The following is a 7,093-nucleotide window of genomic DNA, read 5'->3' as shown; positions in this document are numbered from 1 at the left end:
TGTCCATTAAATAACTCCAATGTCTCAGTCCCTGTCACCAAGAATCTCATTTCTAGCTGTTCCCAGAAGGTCACATGGCCTGGCACAGCTCTTATCTCCTGATACAGGGCAGGCCATCACCAGCACTTTTAGAACTATATGCTGAGGAAGAAACAAAGGTCTTTTCTTTCTTTTTTCTTTGCTAAATGAAAAATTTAACTCAAGATGAGAGGTGTCCCTTTTGTTCCCTCATCCATCTGACAGGCAGTGGGTGAGTGTGACTTTATCAATGATTTACTTTTTTGGCCCAAACATGTACTGTACACTTCATATACTTTGTTCCTCTTAATTCTGGCAAGAGTGCTATAGGGTAGGTCTCACAGTCTCTGTTTCACAGATGAGGCATCTCATGCCAAGAGAAAATATATTAGCCATGGGCACCCCACCAGATTTCAACTCTGAGCATAAGCCCATTTTTTCTCCTTTCATATTCCACTGGCTTAACAGACTCCTACTGTCCCTTAGAGAGAGGATGGTATAAGAGAAAGTCATAGATTCACTGCAGGCAAGAGATCATTGAAGAAAAGGAATTTTTTTAATAATATCCATATTATCAAGTTTGAACCTTGAATACTAAAACAATCTATTTAACCTTTACTCTCGATAATGCATACATTAGATGGGGGAATCCTATATACTATCATAAAAATGTGGGAATTTGAAACCCGCTGACATAAAATCAAATAGCCCAGCCATAAAAGGCATCACTTTTATGTGATTATCTTGCCAATATCTTCGTGTTGCTAAACTAAATCAAACTACAATTTTCCCCACATGCCCTGAATTTAATGGGAGCCATTAATGGGCCTGATTCCTTATAGATCTCCCTGTAATAGGAACATCGCCTCTTATGCCCTGGCCGATTAAAATGAAGCCACTATGCTGTCATCTGTTAGGTTGCTTTGAGTATGATGAAGAGTGGCCTTGCTTGAAATACCAAAGTTGTTGACACTTTAAACTGGCATTCACAACCTTCCTAAAATACCCAGTATCAATATATCTTTCTGGAACTTTTTTCTACTATTTCTACATATGATTTCTTCCCAAAATCCGTAGTATCAGAAAGGAAAGAGGTTTTTTTTTTTTTTTAGAATATCTATTCCAAGAATAACAAAAACAGTTGGAATTATATCTTAACTCTGGTAGTTTAGAGTACTAAGTCAGAGGGTTCTAAAACTAACTAAAGTGTCCTCCATTCTGTGAGTTGGTTGAATATAATCCTGCACTCCACAATGCTTCCTATATGTTTTAACCTCTTCTTACAGATGTAGTAACGGAGACTCAGAGATCGCCTAGACATATGCAAGGTCACAAAATGTATAAACAACATCCCTGCAGGGTGAAACCTGGTTGAATAGGAAAGAGCATATTACCAAGAACAAGGAAATAATGATTTACAAAAGGCAGAAGGCAGCTCCCACCATATCAGTGAAGATCTAAAGTCCCGCAACTCAACAATCACAACCAAAACCATTAGTCGAGGGTTGGGGATTTAGCTCAGTGGTAGAGCGCTTGCCTAGCAAGCGAAAGGCCCTGGATTCTGTCCTCAGCTCTGGAAAAAAACAAAACAAAACAAAAAGAAAACCATTAGTCAATATTAGGAAGTATTTCTTATTTCTTCACTCTACTTTTCAACACTTTCTCTATTGCTGCACCAGAGATCCTTTTATTGATTGCAAATCCTCCTCCAAAATGATAATGAACTTTGTGTTTTTCGGATAGTATTCGTTTTCCCCAGAAAGGACCCTACATTTGCATTTGGCTATCAGATATTGGTATCCCTTGATCATTGAGTCTATTCCTTGAAAGCAATTACAGTGGAGAGAGACAGGACAGAAAAGCAACATACCAACTGCTAAACATTTCACTTCCCCACGCCATCTACATCTTCATTACCTTCAAGATAACATCCCTAGCAGCACAGTACACTGTGGGGGAGGGGTGGGAAGGTGAAGAGGAAGAGAGAGGGGGATGGGAAAGGGAAGGAAGGGGGAAGGAGAGAGGGGAAGACAGAGGGAGAGAGGCAGGGAAGGAGAGAGAGGGAGAAAGGGAGAGAGAGCAAAACAGAGAGAGAGAGAGAGAGAGAGAGAGGGAGAGAGAGAGAGAGAGAGATTGACTTTTGGCATGGCCCTAAGTACCTGCCTCAGTCTGCTCATTCAGGCAAACATTCTAACTATATTTTCTCCATCCCTCTCCATCATCCATTACTTAGAATGACAAATAACACTATCAAGGCATTGTTTCTTAATGTAACAGGTTAATAATCTGTTCTTACAGGTTATTAACAATGGGCTTCTCTCCTTTTTTGTCAGTAAATAGTTCAGAAAGGCTGGTTGTGTAACCAGTCATTTCTATCTTGTCCTGATAGTGTGTGATGTTACTCTTAGTCTGTATTACCAGTTACTTGTCAATACATACCTGTCTGCCCGACTTATAATCACAGTTCCCCATGTACGCTGTCTATCTACTGACTCTGCTTAATCTTCAAAACTTGGACCCCTGATCTCCATCTTTGACACACTGTCTCCAACCCTTCTGACTTACTGAATGCCAGGGAAATCTATACGAGTCACTATTCTCCCAAGGTAGTAGAAGAGAGGGTCCAAACTCTCACAACAGATTGTGGGGATGCATCCTTTCTCTCCACTCTTGTGCAATTCTCAGATTTTCAGAAAACTGCTTACCCTGTCTATACTTTCAATTACTCAGCCAAAACTAGAAATCAAGTTGCACCAAAATCACAGAATTCCTGTGAAGACAAAAAGAATTAATGTAAACACAGTTTCATAATGTACCACATGACATAAATTGAGTGCCTAACAAGTGTTAGGAATTGCCTATCGCTTGCAAGTTTATAGCATAACAGTATATCTACTTAGCTTCTACATGTAAGTACGAATTGATTGAAGTCTGGGATTTGATGTTAGTCATCTTTAAATTCCTTGGCCATTTAATGTAGTATTGGTTACCTAGGTGCTAATGAATATTTAACAAATGAATAAAGAAATGAATAAATCTCTTTGAAACCTTCCCAAAGTCAGAAGTGCAAGTCATTTTCCACCGTTCTCGGCTGCCCGTGGTATGTCTTGGTTCAAGAGGACTTGTGTGAAATGTTCCTTGTGCTGTCACTCCAAGTCAGAAGAGACAGTATATGTCTGTGACATCCAACCTCATGTTTCCCTTTCCCTACTTTCATAACCTCTCACTAACCCAGAAGATTAAATTCCACTTCTCTTGATGTTATCTTTGAGTGGCAAAAAGCATTAAGCTCTTCCCCCTCCCTACCTTCCTTTGAGTTCCTAACGAAGCAGAAGCCAGCATGACTGTTTTATGTACCTATTTGTCTGAAGTAATGGTGTCAGCAGAGATAGGCTCACCCCTCCAAAGAGCATTTGCCTGAGAATTGGTGCAGAACGATACCAGCAAGGTGCTCAGTGTTACACAGGCAGGGTGCACTCACAGATATCACCACCTTACAATGACGGCTCTGGGCCACTATCATCTTTAAACAGATGTGTGTTTCCTTTACTGCACTTGAAGCTGGCTAGTGACAATTTTAACCACATATTAAATATCCATTCACTGTGTATTTACAACATCTGAATTGTGCAATTTTGGGGACATTGTATCATTCTCTACATAATGATTGCTTACTTGGGAACATTAATGATTTATATTATGAATTTGACAGGATCTAGAATCACTTTGAAGACAAATCTCTAGAAATGTCTTTGAGAAAATGCTAGATTAAGTTAATTGGTGAGGGAAGAATCATTTTAAATATATGTGTCATGGGCTGGGGTCTCAAAATAAAGTATGCTGGACACCGGTGTCTCTCTCTCTCCCTGCCCCCTCCTTCTCAATGTTCCCCTACTCCCTTCCCTATCCCCATTCCCATGTCCATCCCTATCCCTGCTTTCTGACTGAAGATAATATTGTAATCAGGACTGTAATCCCTGCAGTCCTGATTTCTTCACCATTATAGACTGACTACCTCATGGAACTATAAGTCAAAATAAAACCATCCTCCATTAAGTATCTTTGTGTCAAGGAATTTTGTTACAGCAAGAGAAAAAAGTAATTAATATAGAACACAGATTTCCAGACATGGTAGGTCTAAAAGAAGCATTGAAAAGATGAATGGCATGTAAGCCCCTTCCTTCAAGAAGCTTGGACTGAAGTAGGGGAATCAGGCTTTCAAGCACGTAAGGTATCAATACGTGTGTCCTGGTGGCAGGAGTATATTTAGGTTGGCAGAGATTTTAAAGGCATGCTAAGTGTCTGGATGCCAAGGAAGAGTTCAGGAAAGTAATAACGTCTGGTGTGTGTTTAGAAAAATATGCAAAAATATATGAAGGAGATCCGAGCAGAAGATTTAGAGATAGGCACAGTACAATTCCAGGAGGGAAAAAAAGCGAATGCACAGAGACATGCACACATGAGAAAGCATGGCCTTTCAGGATACAGTAAGCCACTAATGCATGATTAGAGCATTAGCTTTGAAAGTCTATGCAGCAGGGAGGCAGGTGTCAGGTAATGAGGGACCTGAATATTGTGGTCAGAAACGAAGATTTCACAATGGCTAATGGGAAGTCATGAGGAGGAGGGAATTAGAGAGCCAGATAATCATACTTGAATAGGATGATGAGAATCCTTTGTGTTTCTGTGTGCATTTTTCTGACGCTATGTCTGATTGCTCCACTTTTCTCTGCCTTAGCTGAGGACTAACTGGATGGGGCCCACTTAGCTGCACAACCCAAGTGAAATCGACTCTGCTTAGCAAGTAGCTAAAGGAGTATTATGTATCTTATCTAGAAGTCTGACATGAATCCCCCTAGCAAACTGGCAAGTACATTAGCCAGTGGCTTTTCGTACATAACAGTGGGCAGCAGTGGCTCAGATAATTCTCCTAAGATTTTGGCAGGAGCTGACCCAAGCCTACCAACACTTGCGCCAAGACCAAGGTACCCAGCATTTCCTTCTTGCTCTGTGGGAGGGGAAAATCAGGGCTAGGCCATGGCTTAGGGATAGCCTGATAGCCTAGAAGACCCATAGTGAGGGGCTGAGGAATGGCTAAGAGCTAGAGCCCTGTGAGACTTGAGAATGTAATGAGAAAGTCAGTTTCCTCAGATTCCCTTTCATCCCCCTCCCTCAATGATTTTCATTACATGGTTACTTTTCCTTCCCTAAATAAGTCTCAGAGAAGTACCTACCCAGGTCTACATATTGACTGATATGGTTTCAGTCATTTGTCATCTGTCAATTGTTTACTAGTATTCGTTTAATGTGGTAAGATGAAATAGTGGTCCCTGAAGTTTCTTGAGGACTGAGAGTATGTTACCCTACATAGTAGAAAAGGTCAGATATGGTTGAGTCTTGGGATGGGGTCATTCATCCAGATTATAAAGTAAAGCTTGTGTTATCACCACAATCTTATAAGAAGCAGGTAGAAGGGTCACAGTGCTAGAGAGGGAGTCAAGAAAACAGGACTGTGTAGATGGTCCTGTTGAAAGTATCTTGCTATCATGAGGGTCTGAGTTTTATCTCCAGAACCCGTGGCCTTTGAGAAGACAGAGCCAATAGCATCTGTGAAACTACTAAGGAAAATAACCTACACTAATTGGTGATTACCAGACTCAGCAAAAGCGGGGTTAGGGATAAGTGAATGGAACCTAAAGAAGCATAACCAATAGAACGTTGTGCTCTGACCTACCCCACACACATGTACCTGCACACATACATGCACACATACTTATAAGAAAGAACAAATAGCCACTTCCCTTGAGCATCCAGAAAAAGCACAGTTCTACCTATGCCTTGATTTTAGCCATTTTAACTATGTTGTCTATGAAGAAAATGGATACCTTAAGGTCATATAAAAAGCAAGCAACAGAAGAGTTCTCCCCTGACCTCATGAATCTAACAATACAATTTAAGGTGACCAACCCTATCAACAAAGAAGGAACAATACTGGCAAATTCATTGAGCAGTCAACAGCCTCCCTCAGAATACTCCATCCATTATTACAATCATGACAGCAACTTTAAAAGATAAGGCTCCTTATTTTGCCCATGAATTTTTTTCTGACGATGAAATGGAGATTCTGTGTGATAAAGTGATGATGGGTGGTTTGATTCCAGATTTAGTTGTCTTTTATTTATAAGAGGAGACATTCAGCTGAATGCAAATTCTCACAGTGAGTCGAACAGCAAGTGGCAGGCAGAGGTGCTGTTTAGGTAACACCAAGATGACCAGATCTTTCTAGAGGAGGAGTGGTAACTTTAAGAGTACAATTTAACAAAGGAAATATTTTTAACTAAACCTCGAAAGAAGGTTTAAGTTGGCTAAAAGGAGTCATAGACTCCAGGATCTTTGCCATGATGAATCATTAAACCATTGACATGGGGGAATTGAAAACATGGTTGTGATGTTTCTTGAGAGAAATTAATGGTATAATCTTGCCAGGGATGAATACTGGTGATTCTGACTTATGTGTACAGCACATTTTCCTAATCAGCTTTTCCTCATAGTGTTGCTCGTAGCTGAGGGCTGAAAATAGTCCACTCCAAAATCTTTTGATTGCAAAGTGTTTTAAGAGGAACTACGTGGGTGAGAGACTAATAAAAGCCAGAAATAGCTTGCATTTGTGTTTTCCCACAAAGACTTTCCTAGCCCAACCTTCCCCACAATGCTGTAGATCCATAGGCCTTCAATACTCTTCATTCAACTCATCTCAGAACATCTCTTGATCTACTAGGTGCTGTGGATACCTGCTACAAATGTTTGCTTAATTCTCATTTAATACTGAAAAATAAGTTTAAACTGGAAAAAACTTTGAACACAAACTAAGAATTAATGGTAAAGAATCAAAGGGTTATAGCTCAGCAGAAAAAAGTAATATTCCAGAGGACTGAAATTTGATCCAAAGAATCCATCTCAAGAGACTCAGAAACTCATGAAACTTCAGCTCCAGGAAGTCTAGTGTCCTCTTCTGGTCTCTTTATGCATAGTACTCATAAGCACACATAAATAATTACAAATGAAAATATTTTTA

The sequence above is a fragment of the Rattus rattus genome, chromosome 1 (genome assembly GCF_011064425.1).
Source record: "Rattus rattus isolate New Zealand chromosome 1, Rrattus_CSIRO_v1, whole genome shotgun sequence".
NCBI lineage: Eukaryota > Metazoa > Chordata > Mammalia > Rodentia > Muridae > Rattus > Rattus rattus.
Note: the sequence above shows the minus strand (reverse complement) of the source record.